The sequence below is a fragment of the Canis aureus genome, chromosome 19, assembly GCF_053574225.1.
Source record: "Canis aureus isolate CA01 chromosome 19, VMU_Caureus_v.1.0, whole genome shotgun sequence".
Taxonomy (NCBI): Eukaryota; Metazoa; Chordata; class Mammalia; order Carnivora; family Canidae; genus Canis; species Canis aureus.
The window spans coordinates 34,893,202-34,914,113 of record NC_135629.1 but is presented as its reverse complement, the minus strand read 5'-3'; the positions used below and the strand labels follow the sequence as shown (position 1 = coordinate 34,914,113).

At 39.3% G+C, this 20,912-nt stretch overlaps 1 long non-coding RNA gene across 1 annotated transcript; it reads left to right on the top strand.

The window, feature by feature from the left end:
• The first annotated feature begins 2,199 nt into the window (after positions 1 to 2,199).
• On the top strand, positions 2,200 to 17,320 carry LOC144291250 (uncharacterized). The gene is made up of 4 exons (XR_013358567.1): positions 2,200 to 2,336; positions 7,475 to 7,560; positions 11,525 to 11,668; positions 16,935 to 17,320. It is a non-coding gene; the product is annotated as an uncharacterized LOC144291250 (long non-coding RNA).
• The last annotated feature ends 3,592 nt before the right edge of the window (positions 17,321 to 20,912 follow it).

Below are 20,912 nucleotides of genomic sequence, written 5' to 3'. Positions count from 1 at the left end.
TGGCCTTTCTTGTTCAAGGTGAGAAACAGTGGTAAAGGCAGTGCCAGGAGCATCCTAAGTGTCTAAGTATCCTCACCATGTGGAAAGAAACAGCAGTGGCTCCAGTGGCTGGCTCTTTGTTAGGCTCAAAGGCATTTGAAATGTCCTGAATATCCAGGACTTACTGATATTCTTCAAGAAGCCAGACAGAAAAACACTGCAATGTTCTGTCAATGTTAACTTCTCTATAGCCATATATCATGCCAGGTTTGAGATCCCATTTTCATGCTCATCATCTTCATGACCCTAAGCAAGTTCTTGCCCTCTCTGAGCCTTGATTTCCTCATCTGTATATTGGTTATAATAACAGAAAATCTGGATTTAGTTTAGAAACAATGTAACTTTGGGGTGCCTGAGTGGCTCAGTCAGTTGAGCATCCAACTCTTGATCTTGGCTCTGGTCATAATCTCATGGGTCATGGGATCCAGCCCTGCAACAGGCTCTACACTTAGCAGGGAGTCTGCTTGGGGATTCTTTCCCTCTGTCCCTCCCCACCCCCACTTGTGCACACACTCTTGCTCTCCCTGTTTCTCTCTTTAAAATAATTAAATAAATCTTTTTAAAAAAGAAACGGATCCCTGGGTGGCGCAGAGGTTTAGCGCCTGCCTTTGGCCCAGGGCGCGATCCTGGAGACCCGGGATTGAATCCCACGTCGGGCTCCCGGTGCATGGAGCCTGCTTCTCCCTCTGCCTGTGTCTCTGCCTCTCTCTCTCTCTGTGTGACTATCATAAATTAAAAAATAATAATAATAAATAAATAAATAAATAAATAAATAAATAAATAAAAAAGAAACCATGCAACTTTAAAAATAACATTGCTATAGGTTCTAATAACTGATGCAATGTCATACAACATTGTGACTTAGACCCAAAAGGTCTTTTTATAACTGGATCAGCTTCAAGATTCTTTTTCAATAGATAATTCTTAATTGTAATATACATTTTTTTGCCAGTTTATACACTCTGGCTCTAATTTACAGTAGTGTTTCTCCCAAGAGTCAAAGTGCATTCCATGGAATGCGAGTCCCATGAAATGCTCCTAGAATAGGAACTGGGGACTATAAATTTTTCTCAGAAATTCCCGTTACAAATTAACAAATTAAAGGTTCTGAACAAGTGCAGTATAGAAATCTAGCTGTATTTGACTCAGTGCTTCCCAGTCATTGGTCCATTGAATCCTTCTGTCCTTTAACATTCATTTGAATCCCATTAAAAATCCAAGAAATATGCTTTGAGACAATGGTTATCAAATTTTTTATGTTCCTTAGACTCACCTATAGAGCTTGATGAGACACAGATTCTTTAGTCATTCCCCCAGAGTTTCTGATTTAGTAGGTCTGGGATGAGCCCCAAGAATTTGCATTTCTAACAAGTTTCAATGCTGCTGATTCAGGGACCATACTTGAAGAACCATTACTTTGAGATATGTAGAATTAAACTAAGTTTCAGGATGTTTTGGTAATAATTCTGGATTGTCAAAATCCATAGCAGTCATAGAATGTTAGATCTGAGGTGGAACTTGCATTCATTTATTCAACCAATATTAATTGAGCATCAACTATTTGTGTTTGGCAGGAGTGTTTTTTTTTTTTTTTTTTTTTTTTTAGAGAAAGATCACTAGCAATAGGGGAGGGGCAGAGAGAGAGGGAGTAGCAAACTCCCCACTAGCAGGGAGCCCAATGTGGGGTTCAATCCCTGGACCTTGAGATCATGACCTAAGCCAAAGGCAGACACTTAACTGACTGAGCCACCCAGGCACCCCAAGCACCAACTACTTGTAAGGCACAAGTAGGCAGTTGGGATGAGCAGAGAAATATTGACATGCTATCTATCCTTTCAGAGCTCACAGCATAGCAGAAAAAATTAAGACCTAAATAAACATTATAGTCTGTTGTGATAAGAAGAACAATGAAGGAAAAACAAGTTATGGATGGGGAGAGTTTAGCATGGGTGCTTAGGTGAGGTTGCTTTGATAGATCAAATATGGCCACAAAGTCATTGTAGCTCTTCCCAACAAAAGGCAGATCTATTTTCCTACCTGTGAATCTGGGCTGCCCTTGTGACTTGTTTGACTAATAGAATGTGGTAAAAGTGATGATATGCACGTTCCAGAGCCTAGGCATCAGGAGGCCTTCAGCTTCCATTCTCAGCCTCTTGGAACCCTGAACCTCTTGGAACCACCATATCATTAAAAAGCCAGAATGAAAGACCATGTGGAGAAAGTGAGACCCACTGTCCCAGTGGAGCCCAGCCCCAAGTCAACCTGCCAGCTGACTGCTATGCCATGAATTAGCCCAGGTAACACCAGTAGAAGAACCATTCTACCAATCCACAGAATCATGAGAAATGATAAATAATGTTATCTTAAGCCACTACGTTTTATGGTACTTTGGTATGAAGCAGTAGAAGCAATTGAGGATCATGCAAGAGTTCGGTGAGTAGGTCATCTAGGCTGAAGAATGAATAGGAGTTGGGAAGACAAAGCTAGGAGTAGAGAGAGCATTTCAGACTGAGGATGATAGAGTTTTGGCTGAAGATGGGTAGCTCTCAGATTCTCTAATAGCTGAAAGGAGGCATCTACAGGAGGGGATAGATTGAAGAAGGTAGTAGATGTTGTGATAAGCCATCCAGATACTCTCTCTGCTTCAAGACTGAAGTTCTCAATTCCCTGGCTTCTGTTGGCAGTGATGACTGAAGGCACTCAGTTGATTCCTCTCTGGGAATTCACTTTGTCTGAAGAGAGCTGCCTAGCCTAAGATCATGGCTCTCCCTGGGGTAGCTTGCATCCAGTGACAAATCTACACGTTATGGGAGTGTGAAGGGGTGTTGGTATAAAAGTCTTGTTTGTTGCCACAGCAATCTGGGACAACTGCAGGACTTCCTGTGGAATCAGCGGAGGCCCATGTTGTGACTGTATCACAGTTCAGCTTCTCCCCCTGCCTGATCTTGCTTACCTTATTTCCCCTCTCTGCTGATTCCACGCATGCCCCCAGTAATCCTGCAGGCAAATCTCCAGGTCAGAGTCTGTTTCCTGGGGAACCCAGAGGACAGGTGGGAAGGGCATTTGGGGGGTACAATTTCAGTAGCGCAAGTGATAGAAAAAGATGGCACACACTAGCACACTGGCTCTGGGGATGGAAATAAGCAAATGTGAGATTATATGATCATTTGAAAGATGGGGAAATGGAGTGCAAGACAAGATCACTAGTAGTGCTGTGGCTAGCCATATCAGAGCCTGAAGCAGAAGGAAAAATCAGTAATACCGATTGTGTCTTTATTTAAAATCTTGGTATCTAAAAAAATAAAATAAAAATAAAAAAATAAAATAAAATCTTGGTATCTGAGAGGTGCCTGGTTGGCTCAGTCAGTTAAACATCTGCCTTCAGCTCAGGTTGTGATCTTGTAGTCCTGGGATCAAGCTCAGGGGGCACTTGCTTCTGCTCAGTGGGGAGCCTGCTTCTCCCTCTCCTCCTAATTCAAGCTCTCTGTTGCTATCTCTGTTCTCTCTCAAATAAATAAATAAAATCTTTAAAATAAAATAAAATCTTGGTATATTGTTCAAGGGTATTTTACATTAATTTTTATTTTTAATAATATTATTTACCTTTGCCACTAAGTTTTTTGTCATGCCCTTAACTTTTGTACTTCTCTCACTCTCCCTTGTCTCAGTCCTGGAAATGTTTGCTGTCCTAAGACACTAAGTTTTGGAATAATTATTATTCAGCAATAGTTAACTAGTGTGCTAGCTATCAGTCCTTTGGAAATGTACCTGATTTCTCAAAGCCTCAGTTTCTTAATCTGTGAAATAGGGATAATATCACACTGCACACAGTTCTTCTGAAAATTAAAGGAAGTGTTTCTTTTTTTTTAAGATTTTATTTATTTATTTATGAGAGACACAGAGAAAGAGAGGCAGAGTGTACACAGACAGAGGGAGAAGCAAGCTCCATGCAGGGAGCCCGATGTGGGACTCAATCCCTGGACTCCGGGATCACACCCTGAGCCAAAGGCAGACGCTTAACCGCTGAGCCACCCAGGCGTCCCTAAAGGAAATATTTCAGACAAAGCCCTTAGCGTAGTAACCGTCATATAGCATTTCAATGTGCACACAATTATCATCATTAGAATCTTAAGAGTTAGATCCTGGTTTTAAGATCCCAGAATAATATTGATTTTTTTTTTTTTTTTTTAGAACTCTGGTGAGACTTTCCTGTTCTGCCTTTTAAATAAGTTTTTTAATTTTCTCCATTTACTTTTGTAAAAGTAATCCTTTTTTTTTTTTATTTTTTATTTTTTTTTATTCATGAGAGACAAAGAGAGACAGAGAGGCAGAGATACAGGCAGAGGGAGAAGTAGGCTCCATGCAGGAAGCCCGATGTGGGACTCGATCCAGGGACTCCAGGATCATGCCATGGGCTGAAGGCAGGCACTAAACCATTGAGCCACCCAGGGATCCCTGTAAAAGTAATCTTTATGAGCATAGGTCTGGGAGTTTAAAAATGAGGAGTAAATTCTAATTGCTTAAGAGCAACTGGTAATGCATCATGAGGTACTATCTTAATTATTACTAGCATTTGTTGAGTACTCATGAAGTGTGAGGGCACTGGGGCAAGCACATCACATACATATGTTGTTTAATCCTCCAGGGACACCTACAAAGCAGGCATTCCCCATTCCCCCCAAGTTATTCCCCATTTTACAGATAAGTAAACTAAAGGAAGCATAGAGAAAGTAAGTTCTTTGTCCAAGGGTACAGCTAGAAGGAATTTGCCTCCAGCACTAGGGCTCTCAAGGTCTCCACAGCTTGTGCACAATTTGCAAAGGGAAGTATTTCTCTCAGTTCCAGCTGTGCCCTTGGTTGGGCAAATCACCTTTCTCCTTTCCGTTGCCCACATCAGGTCATGCTCACCCATAATAAGGGGGTGCTTCATCTCTTAGGAGTTAGCCCTTTCAAGGATTTCTCTATTCATAATATGAATTGTGGCCTGATGCTGAGTCAGCACGTTGAGTCTTACTGGTATCCCCGCTTCTGCATGAATAACAGCATGTGCTGAGTAAGAGGTTTGGCCTAGCTTTAATTCCCTCCCTGTGGCTTTTGCCTCAAGATTTGGCTTACTCTGCTGCTGGGGCCTGATATGCCAGCACAACGCGGCAGCCTTCTTGGGTTGCAGGGCTCTAATTTTTTCAGTACCTTATGGTCTCTTTTGCCCTTGAACTATAGATATCGACTTTTCACTTTAATGCACATTACCCTGAGAAATTCAAGGCCAAAGAAAAACATTCCACAAGACCTGCCCCTGTAGGAATTAGAATCAAGTAGGAAATGGGAGAGATTGTATATAGGCCACATTTGTTCCCACAAATCGAGATTGCTGGAGCATCACCACAACTCCCTGCCCAGCTGGAGGGCTTATCTTGGGGAGACTCAACATGCTCAGAAACATCTGGATTTCTTTTTTTTTTTTTTTTTTGATTTCTTATTTTTCTGAAAAAAATCTGAAGTTTGACATCCAGAAGACATCGTATTACAATTTTATTCTTTATATTTACTGAAATAAAACATCTTTTGGGAGGAAGAATCATTGTATTAGTGCAGGTGATTATGTTTTTGCTAAGCCCACATTAGATTGCTAAGCACTCATCATTTGTCTTGTGTTCCAAAGTTTTGAGAAGTTTAAAATCAGATCCAACTGCAAATGGATGCCCCTCTAAAGAAAGTATGAATATCTTAATCCAAGAAAACAAAACCCTTGACCTTCTGAATTATAGAAATCCTAGAAAGTGACAGAAGCTTATGTACTACACTATCTGCATAAAAAGGGGAGAAGGAATTATCTATTTATGCACATTGAGGATCAATTTAGCTTCATCAGTTCATTACACATTGTCAAGAGTATTTATCAAGCACTCTTCCCGAAAGGTCTCTGCCAGCTGGAGAATTCTCTGACCTAATATTCACAGAATCTTATACTTGGACAGGCTTTTTGAGGTTGTCTCATCAAATACTTTTCCTAGTGTAGAGCTTCCTTCCTGACATTCCTGACAGATGGTTTGCAGATGCAGGTACTCCTCTAGCACCATCTCCCCTAGCAAACTTCCCTCACCTTAAGTCAGAATTCACTGCTGCCCCCACTGAGTCTCTGTAATACTTCATATATCACAAATGCTATCATTATTAGATCATCACAATAACTGCAACTTACTGAGCACTTACTATGCACTAGACAGTATAGTATCTAATATTATACAATAACTCTGCACAATAGATATTATCATCCTCATATTTCACATAGGAAATGGGGTAAATTTGCTCTCTGGTAACTTGTTCAAGGTCAGAAAGCTAGAATGTGGCAGAGACATGTCAAGTATGAGGGGTCTTGGGCCTGGACCTCCGCTTTCCTCCCTTTGCCACCTCTCTTAGACAATAGTCAATAGGTGATATTAGACTTATTCTGTACTCATATATTTCCTCTCCATTGATTGTAAACTTTTTGAAGACCAGTATGGTGTCACTTTTCTTCCAATCTTCAGTCCCTACTACTGTGCCCAGCACATAGTAGCATCTCAATAAGCATTATCAATTGAGTAGGCCACTTCCCTATTCTCCTGGCTTCCCTGAAGCCTCAAACCCTGATTCTAGATCACTTCCTTTGTTCCACTCAAATCACACTGATAGGGACTAATAATCAGGAAGCAAGACACATCATATTAATGTAGATTAAAATTCTTCAATCAAGTGATATCGATGAGAGCTCAGACTTGAAAGAGGTTCTGTATGAAGGAAGGTATGGTTATGTGGACATATGTGTGGGTTTTTTTTTTTAAGACCTTATTTATTTATTTGAGATAGAGGGAGAAAGTAAAAGAGAAAGCACAAGTCGATGGGGAGGGGTAAAGGGAAAGGGAGAAGTAGAGCAGGGATCCTGACTTAGGGCTCGACCCAGGACTCCAGGATCATGACCAGAGCCAAAGGCAGATGCTTAACCAACTGAGCCACCCAGTTGCCCCTATGTGGACATGTATATTGCTTTTATGTTTGTTGGTAGAAACTGAATGCATTAAATTAGTTTAGTGGGTCAATGTGAGAATTTAGCTCTGCCGAGGGAGAGATATGATAAAGAAAAAGAGTCTATATTTTTTTATGACCTTGGGATTGAAGAAGAGGGGAGGCACTGATATGAAGTTTGAGAGCAACCCAAGCAGAGGGTGTAGGCTGAGATCGTATAGGAAAGATTTGGGGCTGGAACAAAAGGTGGGGAGATGAGACCAACAGCTCAAGAACTTGTGGGCTCATCTCATGTACTCTTGGTATTAGCATCTTTGCATGAAAATCTCTTTATGTGACGGTGAAGCAACAATCTTCCTTATTTTGCATTGCTAACTGTTGAAGAAACTTGTTGTCTCGATTGCTGTCCTCTTTCTTGCCTCCCCCAAAGATGTTGAGTCCATTCGACCTGGTGGGAAGAGGATTAACATCACCCCAAAAGGAAGCTTTTGGTGAAAGCTTCATCTCTTCAGAAAGGTAAGACCTTTGATGAAAGGTTCTTCATCTCTTCTACTTTGTGGCACCTAGAGAAAGCAGGATACTCCCTTCCACTGTACTTCTAATGTGATCTCTCTGACTCTGTCTTTGTCTCAGTGTCTATCTGCATCTGTCTCATTAGCCCCTTTCTTGTTCCAGGTCCCACTCCTTAAATGTATTCCTCATCAATTTCTCTGTTTGTCCATAACTTTATTGATTTTTCATAGCCCTCCTCCCCTGTGAAGCCTTTGCTGACTGCATTAGCTCACACTGACATCCTGTTGTGGACTGAACTCTGTCCCCTTAAATTCATATGTTGAGTCCTAACCTCCCATGACTGTATTTGGAAATAGAGCCTTTTTGTTTTGTTTTGTTTTAATTAATTAATTAATTTTAAAGATTTTATTTATTTGAGAGAGAGAGGAAGAGAGAGTGAAAGAGAGAGAAAGCACAAACAGTGGGGAGGAGTAGAGGAAAAGAGAGAGAAGCAGACTCCCTCTCTGAGCAGGGAGCCTGAGGCAGGGGCTCCATCCCAGGACCTTGGCATCATGACCTGAGTCAAAGGCAGATGCTTAATCAACTGAGCTACCCAGGTGTCCCTGAGATAGAGCTTTTAAAGAGGTAATTAAGGAAGCATCTGGGTGGCCCACTTGGTTAAACATCCAACTCTTGATTTCAGTTAGGGTCATGATCTCTGAGATCAAGCCCTGTGTCAGGCTCCACACTCAGTGGGGAGTCACTTGAGATTCTCGCTCTCTTCCTCCCTCTGCCCCCTCGCACTTGCATTTTCTCTCTCTCCCTCAAATAAATACAATAAAATCTTTTAAAAATAAATTAGATGAAGAGGTAAAGTTAAATTAGTTCATAAGGATGGAGTCCTAATCCAATAGGACTAGTGTCATTGTAAGAGAAGAAATAGGGCACACAGAAGACAAGCCATGTGGGGACACAGAGAAGGTGGACATTGGCAAACCAAGGAGAAAGGCTTCAGGACAATCCAACCCTGTCAATGCCTTGATCTTGGACTTCCAACCTGCAGAATTGTGAGAAAATAAATTTATGATGTTTAAACTACCTAGTCTTCAGTGGTTTGTTATGGCAGCCTGAGCAGACTAAGATATTTCCACTTCCCTCTGGAGATTTTTAGCCTTCTATGTAGCTTGCCTCTTTGGTAGTTTATACTGTCTTGTTTTAAGTCTTTCTATCAGATTTAAGTCTCTTCTATTTACTGTTCCCTTGTTCACACATTACTTCATCAAAATGTGTCTTATCTCTCAAAGCACATTATCAACTCACAGGGAAAAAAATCAGGTTATATAAGCATATTTTATTCTAAAAGGCCTAGAAAGAAGGTATAAACTCTGGGCATTCAACAAATCTAAATTTCTTAAATAAGTGGTAATTAAATTACTCCTCTTAGTTATCAGCAATGCAACCTGGGATAAAACTTTTTTTAAAAGACTTTTTCATTTATTCATGAGAGACACAGAAAGAAGACAGAGACATAGGCAGAGGGAGAAGCAGGCTCCCTGCAGACAGCCCAATGTGGGACTTAATCCCTGGAACTCTGGGATCACGCCCTGAGCTGAAAGCAGACACTCAACCCCTGAGCCACCCAGGAATCCAATAACCTGGGATAAATTAATCCTGTTTTCACAGCTGTAAATGGGGAATATATTTTATTTCTTAAATAGAATTTTTCTGAGACAGCAGTGTGGATTAAATGAGATAAAACTGCTTGGCACATAGAAAGTGTTTCATTAAAAGAGAACTATTATCATTTTATTATTTTGTTCTGAAGCCACATCTGGGAAAATGAAAATGGTCTTACCCAGAAGATGCAAAATCACTGCAGGTTCAGTTCTCTCCAGTGGATGAAGAGATGAGCCAGACAGAATTTTACTGGTTGAAAGAAATAAATAATGGAACCCAGGTTCCCTTTTCTCTCCACTGGTACTCCAAAATGGAATGCTTTTTGCCTCAGTAATGTTTTCTAGTCCCATTAGTTGTTATGTTTCAGTTTAAATAGCAATTTGTATGACCAAAGCATCAACTACAATATGCTCTATGTATGGAACACATAAAATGTAAGGATAAGGAAATGTTAAAAGGCAGACCTACTGGACCCTTATTGTGAAAGCCTTGGATTTAGCTTTGTTTTAACTTTCTAACAATTCCAATGTCCTAAACAGGATTCTGAACAGATTGTACAGAAACACAGCTTAATTGTATTAAGATCTTATTAGAAAATTTCTAATTACCCACATGCAGATGGAAGTGTAATCTGTTATAGGATTTCAGCCTTGTGGTGATTCATTCCACCCCACCTTACTGACACAAGTCAGAGGAATTATCCTACAACAGTGCAATTTGCAAACTGGATAAATCTGAGAGCTGAGATTGTTTTTATGAAGGATCTGTTGCAATACTCACCTTTAATTTAGAATCTTCACAGAAGATTCCTTCTATGGCTGGTTCAGGAATCTTTCCAATATTAAACAAACTCCCCACTCCCCACTTCTTCACTGCCCCTTCCAAAGTCAAGAGTTTAATCAATACTAATTGAAATTGGCATAAGGCAATTTAAAAATTTTCCTTATAAGTTGGCATGGACCTAAGCCATGTTTTCCCAGATCCTTGGATTCAAAAGAGCAACACCTGAAACTTCACAGCCAAGATGTTGTGGTGAGAGGCTTATACAGTCTTAGCTGTCTGTTACAATAAGGCTTGCAGAAAGGACATGTGAGTTGATCTATTGAGCTGCCAAGGGACTTTTGTGATTTGATTTTTTGTTGAGGAATTTTTAGTATAATATCCATCTCACTTTTAAAAAGGTTTCTGATAAAGTTTCTTGTTGGAGACCAAAAGAGGGAAAGAAAGACTAAGAAGAATAAAATTTCCTAGTGGTGTTAAATACAAAACTGAGGGGCGCTTGGGTGGCTCATCTGTAAGAGTCTGCCTTTGTCACTCAGTTAAACTATCCCCCCACCCACCTCCCCTGAACACTGGGTGTTATATTATATGTTGGCAAATTGAATTTGAATAAAATCAATATAAAAATTTAAAAATAAAATTTAAAAAAGAGTCTGCCTCCTGTTCAGGTCATGATCCCAAGGTCCTGGGATGGAGCCCTAGGTCAGGCTCCCTGCTCTGCTGTTCCCCCTACTTGTGCTTTCTGTTTTTCTCTCTGTGTCAAATAAATAAAATCTTTTAAAAATAAATAAAAAATAAAAGCAAAACTGAAGAGAATAAAATTTTAAAAGTATATGGGCACAAAGAAAGGTAATATAGTCTACCTCAATATTTTGGTTTAAAGAATTCCTTATCTTTTTAAAAATATACAATGGTACATGCTCATTGTATGTATGAGTACTAATATAAGTATGTATCAAACAAGTGAAAAGTCCCTCACTTTTCCTCTGGCATCCCAGTCTCTGAACAAAAACTATCATTATTATTTTAGTGTATGGCCTTCTAGATGCTTCTTCCCATACGTATGCAGATTTCTTCACCTTAATACATTATACTATGTATATCATTCTCTACTCTGTATTTTTTTTTATTTATTTATTTATTTATTTATTTATTTATTTATTTATTTCTCTGTATTTTTTAATCCAACAAAATGTTATGGTTTTATTTCCTTGCATATTCATATAAATCAACCTTCTTAGTGTCTGTATATTAATTGCTGAGCCATAATTTCTCCTGCTAATCTCCTGCTAATAACATTTATGTTGGTTCCAACTTTTTACTACAAGGAACAATGGTATAATGACTATATGATTGCAATATGAAGATACTGCATACTTACTAATATTTCCCTAGATTAAATATTTCATGTGGAATTACTGGGCCAAAAAAAAATACTCATTGATATTTTGGTAAGTTCTGACAAATTGTCCTCTAAAGGGCTGCAACAATTTAAAAATATTATTTTTAAATATCTCTACATATAACATAGGACTTGAACTCACAACCACAAGATCAAGAGTTGCATGCTGTACTGACTGCTAACTGAGCCAGCCAGGTACCACAAGGACTGCAACACTTTAAACTCTCCGGAACAGTATACATCCATACTTATTTCCTCAATCCTTCATCAACTGTGAGCATTGTAGGCAGTTTTCATTTTTACAAAGTTCTTATTTCTACATTTGTATTTACAATCTTTACAGTGCAGGGCCTGCCTATCATTTCCAAACTATGTGACAGAGGAGTTTAAAGTTTGGGTTTTTAAAGTTAATTATAGACAATGAAATCTTTGGGGCCCCTGAGTGGCTCAGTTGGTTAAGCACCCAACTCTTTATTTCAGCTTAGGTCATAGGATTGAGCCTGCCATCTGGCTCCAAGCTCAGAGGGAGTCTGCCTGAGGGTCTCTCTCTTCCTCTCCTCCTGCTCACTATCTCTCTCTCTAAAATAAATAAATAAATCTTTTTTCAAAAAAAGACAATAGGGGTGCTTGGGTGGCTCAATTGATTAAGCATATGCCTTTGGCTCAGATTATGATCCCAGGATCCTAGAATCAAGGCTGCAACTGTCGCTCTGCTTGGTGGGAGCCTGCTTCTCCATCTCCTTCTGCCCCTCCTTGCCACTCATGCTTTCTCTCATGCTTGCTCTCTTTCTCAAATAATTAAATAAAATCTTAAAAATAGAAATAAAAAATAGGGACAGCCAGGGTGGCTCAGCAGTTTAGCGCTGCTTTCAGCTCAGAGCCTGATCCTGGAGACCTGGGATTGAGTCCCATGTCAGGCTCCCTGCATGGAGCCTGCTTCTCCCTCTGCCTGTGTCTGTACCTCTACCTCTCTCTCTCTCTCTCTCTCTCTCTTTCTCTTTCTCTCTTTCTCTCTGTATGTGTCTCTCATACATAAATAAATAAAATCTTTAAAAAAATTTTAATAGAAATAAAAAAGAAAAAGATAATAAAATCCTTTTTAAAACCTTGAAAACTTAATTTCTTTCCCTAGGCCATATCCTCTCCCATTATTTGAGAACTAGGCAGGAATTCCTAGTCTCTTTTGCTAAGTGAAGCTTCCACTTCAAGTTTCTGAGTTACAAATCTCACCAGGATAACAAAGAGTCCTCTCTTTTCGTGGGTGAGGACCATATTGATATATAATCCCATGGGGTGCCTGGGTGGCTCAGTGGGTTGAGCATTGGACTTTTGATTTGGACTCAGGTCCTCATCTCAGGGTCCTGAGATGGAGCGTCATTTCAGTCTCCACACTTAGCAAATAGTCTGCTTGTCCCTCTCCCTCTGCCCCTCCCCCCACTTGTATGCACTCGCTCACTCTCTCTCAAACAAACAAATTAAAAAAAACAAATAAATAAATAAGTAAATAAAATCTTGAAAAAAAAAAAAAGAATACAATCACTTGCCTATCCTTCTCTGACATGCTAGAGCTGACTCACGCTGGAATGACAGAGAGGACGAAAGAATTTAGTACAATCTCATACTCTAGCCTAACACCCAACACCAATTGATTCTCAGCCACAGAACTTGGTAGTGGAGGCTCCAAGAGGCTTTCTAAATGTCCCAGTGTCACTACAGTGAGCTACCCATCCTACACACTTCAGCACCTGGACAGCTCTCTCTGCGTCACCCCTAGAGGGAGATCAGGATAAGCAGCTTGTTGAGCCCTCTAGTGGTAGCTTTAGTTGGCACGACTGTTTTTTTAATTACTCAGATCATAAATGGAGCTATTACTGTTATAAAAGACCTAAGCAAGGCACCCGGGTGGCTCATTGGTTGAGCGTCTGCCTTTGGCTCAGGTGATCTCGGGGTCCTGGGATCGAGTCCCTCATCGGGCTCCCCACAGGGAGCCTGCTCCCTATGCCTCTGTGTGTCTCTTGTGAAATAAATAAGCAAAAATCTTAAAAAAAAAAAAAAGACCTAAGTATCTTAAGAATATAGAGAGTAAATATGAAAGTGCACATCATTCTCTCCACTTGCTTCCCCTTCTCAGAGGTAAGCATTGATAACACACATATACTTACCCACATCTTTTATTGTGAACAGATTCATTCTAGACCCATTTGCTTTTTTTTCAACTAATATAATTCCTAGGTGATTTTTTTTATTTGAGCACACATAACTCTTAATATTTGTGGAAGACAATATGAGTGAGTGGTTGAAAGTATGTGTGCTAGCAACACACTGGTCATGAACCCTAAGTCTGCCACTTCTTAATTGTCTGACCTTGGCCAAATCATTTAACTTTTATGTACTTCAGTTCACTCATTGGTAAAGTAGGGATCATTAAAAACTCATACTTAGAGGGATTTTAGGGGAGATAAATGATAAAATATAGGTGAGCATTTAATAACTCTTAGCTGCTATTATTATTACTACTAGTAATTACAAATTGGTGCATAGAATTCCATAGTACGGTTGTATTATAAATTATGTAATGACCCTCTTACTAATGGATATTTCCATTGTTTCCTAGTTTTCCTGTGTTGCAAACAATGCTATAAGGAACACTATAGTACATATATGTCTTTATGCCCACATGTACACAATTTTTTAAGATCTTTTCCCAATACAAGAAGGCAAACCTTTCAACTAACTTCCAAAGTCTCTGAGAGTCCACATCATTGATTGATTTGCACAGTGCTGCTGACAGAGAGAGATTAAGAGACAATTCCCCTGAGAGAGTGTCACTGTAGGCCCAAGTGCTATGAAGAAAAACAAAGCAGGGACAGTGCATAGAAGAGACCAGGGGTGATAGATGGAGCACCCTACCTCAGATTGGGGGGTTAACAAAGACTTCTCTGTGTGAATGAAATTAGCAAAGGGATCTGAATGAAATAAAAAAAAAAAAACTGAACATAGCAAATGGTTTATAAATGGGTGGGTCCAGGAAACAGTTCTGACTTTCTAGTCCTTTTCTTGCCTCCTCCAATGAAAGCAAACCTTGTATCCACCCCTCCATCCCTCCTACCTACCCATACATTGTCTTTATTTACCTTGGGGTTCTCCTCCATTCACCTTCCCTTATCTTGAACATAAGCATTTAGCAGGCAGGATTGAATTTCTTGTTTCATAGCCCCCCAGCTTCCCACCAGAATAGGATCCTGGGTTGTGCATTCTGTGGGTACTCCGATGTTAACTGGCTGGGATGAGGTTGCTGTTAAAATTAAGTAATCTCTAAGGTTGCTATGCAACATGGCCCTTGGCCACTGGAATACACTCTACTCAGTGACATGAGAACATGAAAGGGGAGGCATTCAAATGTATATTCTACGGGTGTCAATATTCCAAACAAAATGAGTCCTTCACTAAGACCTTGAGCTTTAGTCAAAGGAAAGCTATTTTTTGCTGGTACAGTGTATTAGATGTGGGAGTTTGTGTTTTTTTGGTATAGGCCTAAAGGCATCCAAGGGTTTATAGAACTTACTTTGCTCTAATGTGTTTTGTTCTGGGTTTCAATTGTACCAATGAGGATGCTTTTGGCTACAAGAAAGTGAAACCAAATTTTGACTGGCTTAAAAATAAAGTGTATAACTTCATTAAACTAGTCCAGAGGTGGTTGACCCCAGGATGATTTATTCAGGATAATTTAAACAGCATTATCAAGGATTCAGATTCTTTCTGTTTTTCTGCTTTTCTATCCTCAGCAAAACAGGGTGACTCCTCCAGCTGTTTTCTCTCAATCCCAACATTGCTATGCAGTTCCAGGCACCATTGCAGCTAAGACTAAAAAGGGGACTGTGCCTTACAGTGTGTCTCACAACCTAGGAAAATGCAGAAACCGTCTGGACTTTTTAAAAAAAGATTGTATTTGTTTATTTGAGAGAAAGAGAGTGAGCACAAGCAGGGGGAGGGGCAGGAGGAGATGGACAAGCAGACTCCCCGCTCCCCCAGCAGGGAGGCTGATGTGGGACTCCATCCCAGGACCCTGAGATCATGATCTGAGTTGAAGCCAGATGCTCAACCAACTGAGCCACCTAGGTGCCCCACGACTTTCCATTTATTATTGGCTAGAACTGGGTCACATGTGCATGTCTAAATCAAAATTGACAAAAGAATGGACCTACCAGTCACATTCAGCATGCTTCAGTTGTTGTTGGCATCTAGTGGCTTGAACTAGATTGTGCCAGTTTCTTTTTTTTTTTTAAGATTTTATTTATTTATTCATGAGAGACACAGAGAGAGAGAGAGAGACAGAGACATAGGCAGAGGGAGAAGCAAGCTCCATGCAGGGAGCCCAACGTGGGACTCAATCCTGGGACTCAATCTTGGGACTCCAGGATCCTGCCCTGGGCCTAAGGCAGGCGCTAAACTGCTGAGCCACCCAGGGATCCTGTGCCAGTTTCTTAAAGAGGAAATCCTCCTAATAGTTTTAAGTGATAACTACAAATGTCTCAGAAATCTCCATCTACCACTCCAAAGTGAAACTGAAAAGTGCAGAGAAAGTGGATTACTTTCTCATTGTGTTTTGTAAATTGGTTTCCAAGTCTAAAAGATGAAATATACACAGTGTCCCCATGGAAAGTCTCCAATGCCCAGGATGTAATGTGAACAGCAGAGTGGGGTTGAAGGTATACCAAGCACAGTATGGGATCATTTAAGTCCCTGGCTTTGGCACTGTGGTTCTGTGAACAGATTTTCTCGTGTGTCACTGCAAACCACACCAGCTATACTTATTTTCCACAACAATAAAAATGATACTTGATTTAAGAGGCTTACTGGATGGTTAAGACTCTACATCCATATCAAGGTTATTTCCAAGCATTGAAATGACCATAGAATAATGTAAAATTATTTTTTGTTGTTGTTGTAAAATTATTAATCTCTTCCTAATAATTCCTATTTGAACTTTTTGATCAATTCTCAAGGTAATTTTTCTTTTCTTTTTTTTTAAACATTTTAAAAAAGATTTTGTTTATTTATTCATGAAAGACACACAGAAAGAGGCAGAGACACAGACAGAGACACAGGCAGAGGGAGAAGCTGATTCCATGCAGGGAGCCCGACGTGGGACTCGATTCCGGGTCTCCAGGATCAGGTCCTGGGCTGAAGGTGGTGCTAAACCACTGGGCCACGCAGGCTGCCCTTAAAGTAATTTTTCTAATAGAACTTTTACCTACACGTAGTCCAATAAGCCTTCCATTTAAATCTATCTACCACACTCAACATAATAAAAACCGGACCGTAAGCTCTATGAGGGTAGGGCCATTTCTCTTTCTTTCTTTCTTTCTTTTTTTTCTACCTGTAGCATAGTTGATGTTTGATATTGTGGACAGAAAAAAAATAATGGTTAGATAGCTAACATACACTTGCCATGTGCCACAAATAATGCTAAGAGAAGCACATATATTACCTCATAGTAATTCCATAAAGAAGGTACTATTGTTCCTCCATTTTACAGATCAAGAAACTGAGGCTTGAAGAAGTTTTTCATTTTTTCAAATCACACCGTTGGTATGCACAGAATTGGAATTACAATCATGGTCTGTATTTTAAATTTGTGCTCTTAACTATGACCCTGTAGAGAAGAAATTCAAACTACTAGCAACATCCAGCACCTTCACAAATGATGATCCCAAAGAGAAACCATGGAATTGAATCTTTTGAGTGCCATGATTTCCATCTGTATTTCAAAGAGCACTATGAAATAAGTCATCCTCACTAATCATTCTGGCAATCCATTATTTCAGCCATTGTGACAAAGCAGCAACTGACTGGTGGTATATATTTATTTTGAAATTAATCAAAGTGATAAGCCTAGTGCTTCTGAAAGTCATTTCAAAGGAACAAAGGGCCAAAGAAGCAGGTTATGTAGACAAGGCTGTATCATAGTAATAAAGTAATTGGTACATGTATACAGCAACATTTTTCCCTTTGCAGTTGATCATATCTATTGGGTGTCCACAAAGGATCTGTCACTGGCAAGACAGAGAAGTTTAGCAAAAGATCCTCTTCTTTTTTTTTTTTTTTTTAAGATTTTATTTACTTATTCAATTCATGAGAGATACAGAGGCAGAGACAGAGGCAGAGGGAGAAGCAGACTCCCTGTGGAGCAGAGAGCCTGATGCGGGGCTCCATCCCTGGACCTCGGGATCATGACCTAAGTTGAACACAGATGCCCAGCCAACTGAGCCACCCAGGCACCCCAAAAGATCCCCTTCTTTAAAGAAGTTCATTCTGTTTGGACAGTTAAGACAAACACACGTGGAATAACTCAAAAGTCCAAAAATAGCATATATACTGAAGATGCCACGTGAGGTCTACAAAACGTAATTTAATTATCTCAATCACTTGCAAGGAAGATACTGTTGCCCCCATTATGCTAATAGGAGACAAGACACAGAGAGGATAAACTAGTCACCCAAATAACACAGTTTGCATGTAGGAATGTCAGGTCTGTCCCCACATTCACCGGATTCTGAAGCCCATCCACTGAACCACTGGATTTCACTGCTTCCAAAGAATGACATAGCTAGTAGTCAAAAGCATCAGGAAATGTTATTGAAGAAATGAGAGTTGAGTCTGGCCTTGTAGAACTAACAGGAGTTGGATAGGCAGACAGAAACAGATAAAACAGCATACAATGCTGAAAAGCATCTACAAAAGCCCAGAGATGAGATTTAGCTTAACATAGAGGGCAGAGGAACAGGGAAGTAGGTCTACGTGATTGATGGGAAGAAGTGAGAAATAAGTAGGAAGTGAGGGCAGATTAGGACAAGTCAGGTGTGGGCAAGAGGGAATGAAGGAAGAGTTTGAGTATGTTGTGATAGGCAAATGGGAGGCTATTTGATCATGGAAGCAATATCAAAAGTTGGGGGGACATTTGGGTGGCTCAGCGGTTGAGTGCCTGCCTTTGGTCCAGGGCATGATCCTGGAGTCCTGGAATTGAATCCTACATCAGGCTCCCTGCATGGAGTCTGTTCTCTCTCTGCCTATGTCTTTGCTTCTCTTTCTCTCTCTGTCTCTCATGAATAAATAAATAAAATCTTTAAAAAAAATCAGGACACTGGTTCTTAACAAGGGTAACTTTGCCCTCCAGGGGACACATGGCAATATCCAGAAACATTTTTGGCTGTCATAACTGCCATAACCTCCCCCTGAACAAAAATTATCCACCCAAAATGTCACTTGTGCCAAAGTTAAGAAACCCAGTTTAGGCAGATAGTGTGGCAGTAGCTGTCAAGATGGAACAGAGGGAAGAGGATGGAAGCAAAGAGTCTAGGGAAGATACTCATTCAGAGAGACAGAAGTTAGACCAGGTTTAGAGGGGTGGAGGCAGGATGAACAGGAAATGGTAAACCCTCCAAGTAGTTCGAAAGAAAAAGAAAAATGCAATTTTTAATCTCTCTTACAGGTAGTTTTCTACAAAATGTGGGAAAACTAAGTTTAAAAGTTTTTTTCTTTTGAATCATCTAAGGGCATCTTATTTTATGATCTAAAAACTTGTAAATGATATACAACTGCAAGAATATTGCCACCATGAGGGTATAGGGCACAGAGCTTTAATTGTAGCATAACATTTTCATTCTTTTTTTAAAGCAAAAGCTGAAGCAAATTTGACAAAATGTTAACATCTGTTAAATTTGGATGGTGGATGCATGAGTATCTGTTATATTATTTTTTGTACCTTATGTATTCTTGAAAATGTTCATGATTAACAAAAAACAGGGTAGAGGAAGAAAGAGAAAAAAGTCTTGAAGTGGTAGCTGATGGCTTTCATTAGAATTTTATTGGTATTGTCAAATGCCATTTTTTTAATTATAGAAATTGTATGTGAATATATTCATATTGTAAAAGCTGTCCAACCATACAAAAAATAAAGAATAAAAATTTCTCTTTCACTCTTCTTCAATATTTTTTTCCTCTTTGTTAACCACTGCTAAATGTTAATGTGTATGTATATATCCAGATCTTTTTCTATACATTTATAGAAAGAAGGGGAAGGAGGTTGAGAGGCAGAGATAAAGGATACACAGTTTCTAGATATAGATATAGATTTATAGATCTTTTCTATCTATCTGTCTTATGTGGGGCCACATCACTCATATAACATGCTTTTTAACACAACTTATAGGACTGTCTTTACATGTCAATTTATAAGTATCCATCTCTTTCTTTTTACCTTGTCGTAATATTTCATAATATAGATGTACCATAATTTGCTTACTAAGATTACTGTATATTTAGGTTGATTTCAGTGTTTTGCCATCACAAGCATTGCGGGAATGAACAACTTCATGTTCATTTGTAAGGATTTCTACAGGGAAGATTCCTAAAAATAGAATTTCTGGACCAAAGGGTAAGCATATTTCTAATCGTGATACAGAGCAAGACTGCTCCCTTCAAACAATGTATGAGCTACCCATTCCTCTGGACCCTCACTGATGCTATATGCAATCGATCTTTCAAAGTGTTGCCATTTTTATCAAAACTGACTGTAGGAACACTCCACAGACATGCTCACATGTATGTGAACTGATGAAATGTCTAGTGCAGTGTAAATGAGAAAATGCTGAAAAAACATCCCCGTCAATAAGAAACATTTAAATATTTAAATGTGACATATCTGCACAATGAAATTCTATAACAGCTTTAAAAAAATAATGAAGATGCTATCTAGGGACTTATTGGGTAGCTATTAGAAGGGAGAAGACAGAGCAATGTGCAGAGCAATATAGACAGTGGCTGAACATCTGTTCATAAAGTGGTGGTAGTAAATACACATATTTCCCCAGGTGTAAGGATCTCAGGAAAATTACACAGGATACTGGTAACATTTGTTGCACTAGGGGAAAAGATACTAGATGTCTGGGGAAAAAAACAAGAAAGGGGACTTTAACTGTACATTTTTACACCTTTTTCCACTTTTATCTTTGAATGCTTTAAGTGTACTACCTACTCAAATAATGTATACAATTTGAATTAAAATATTAAAAATTTAGCAAACGATTTATGACAAGTACACTTGCTGTTTTACGGTGAAGTCTCCTAATTACTAATGAAATTGAGCTTATTTGTATCTTTACTAGCCATCCATACTTGCTTTCCTGCAAACTTCCTGCTTATATCTCTTTCACATTTTGCTGTTGACTCATTTTCCCCCCTATTGATTTGTAGTTCTTTATGTATGGAGGACTTTTAAAAATAATTATATTGGAGTATATTTTACATACCATAAAATTCACCCATTTTAAGTATGTAATTCAATGACGTTAAGCAAATTTATAAAGTTGTGCAGCCATTACCATATATCAAGGATATTAATCCATTGTTACAGAGTTCTTTGTTTGGTGCCTCTTGATTACATAATCCTTTGCAAGTGTAAGTAGAGGAAATGTTTTCTCCCAATCTGATATTTATCTCCTAGACTCTAATACGA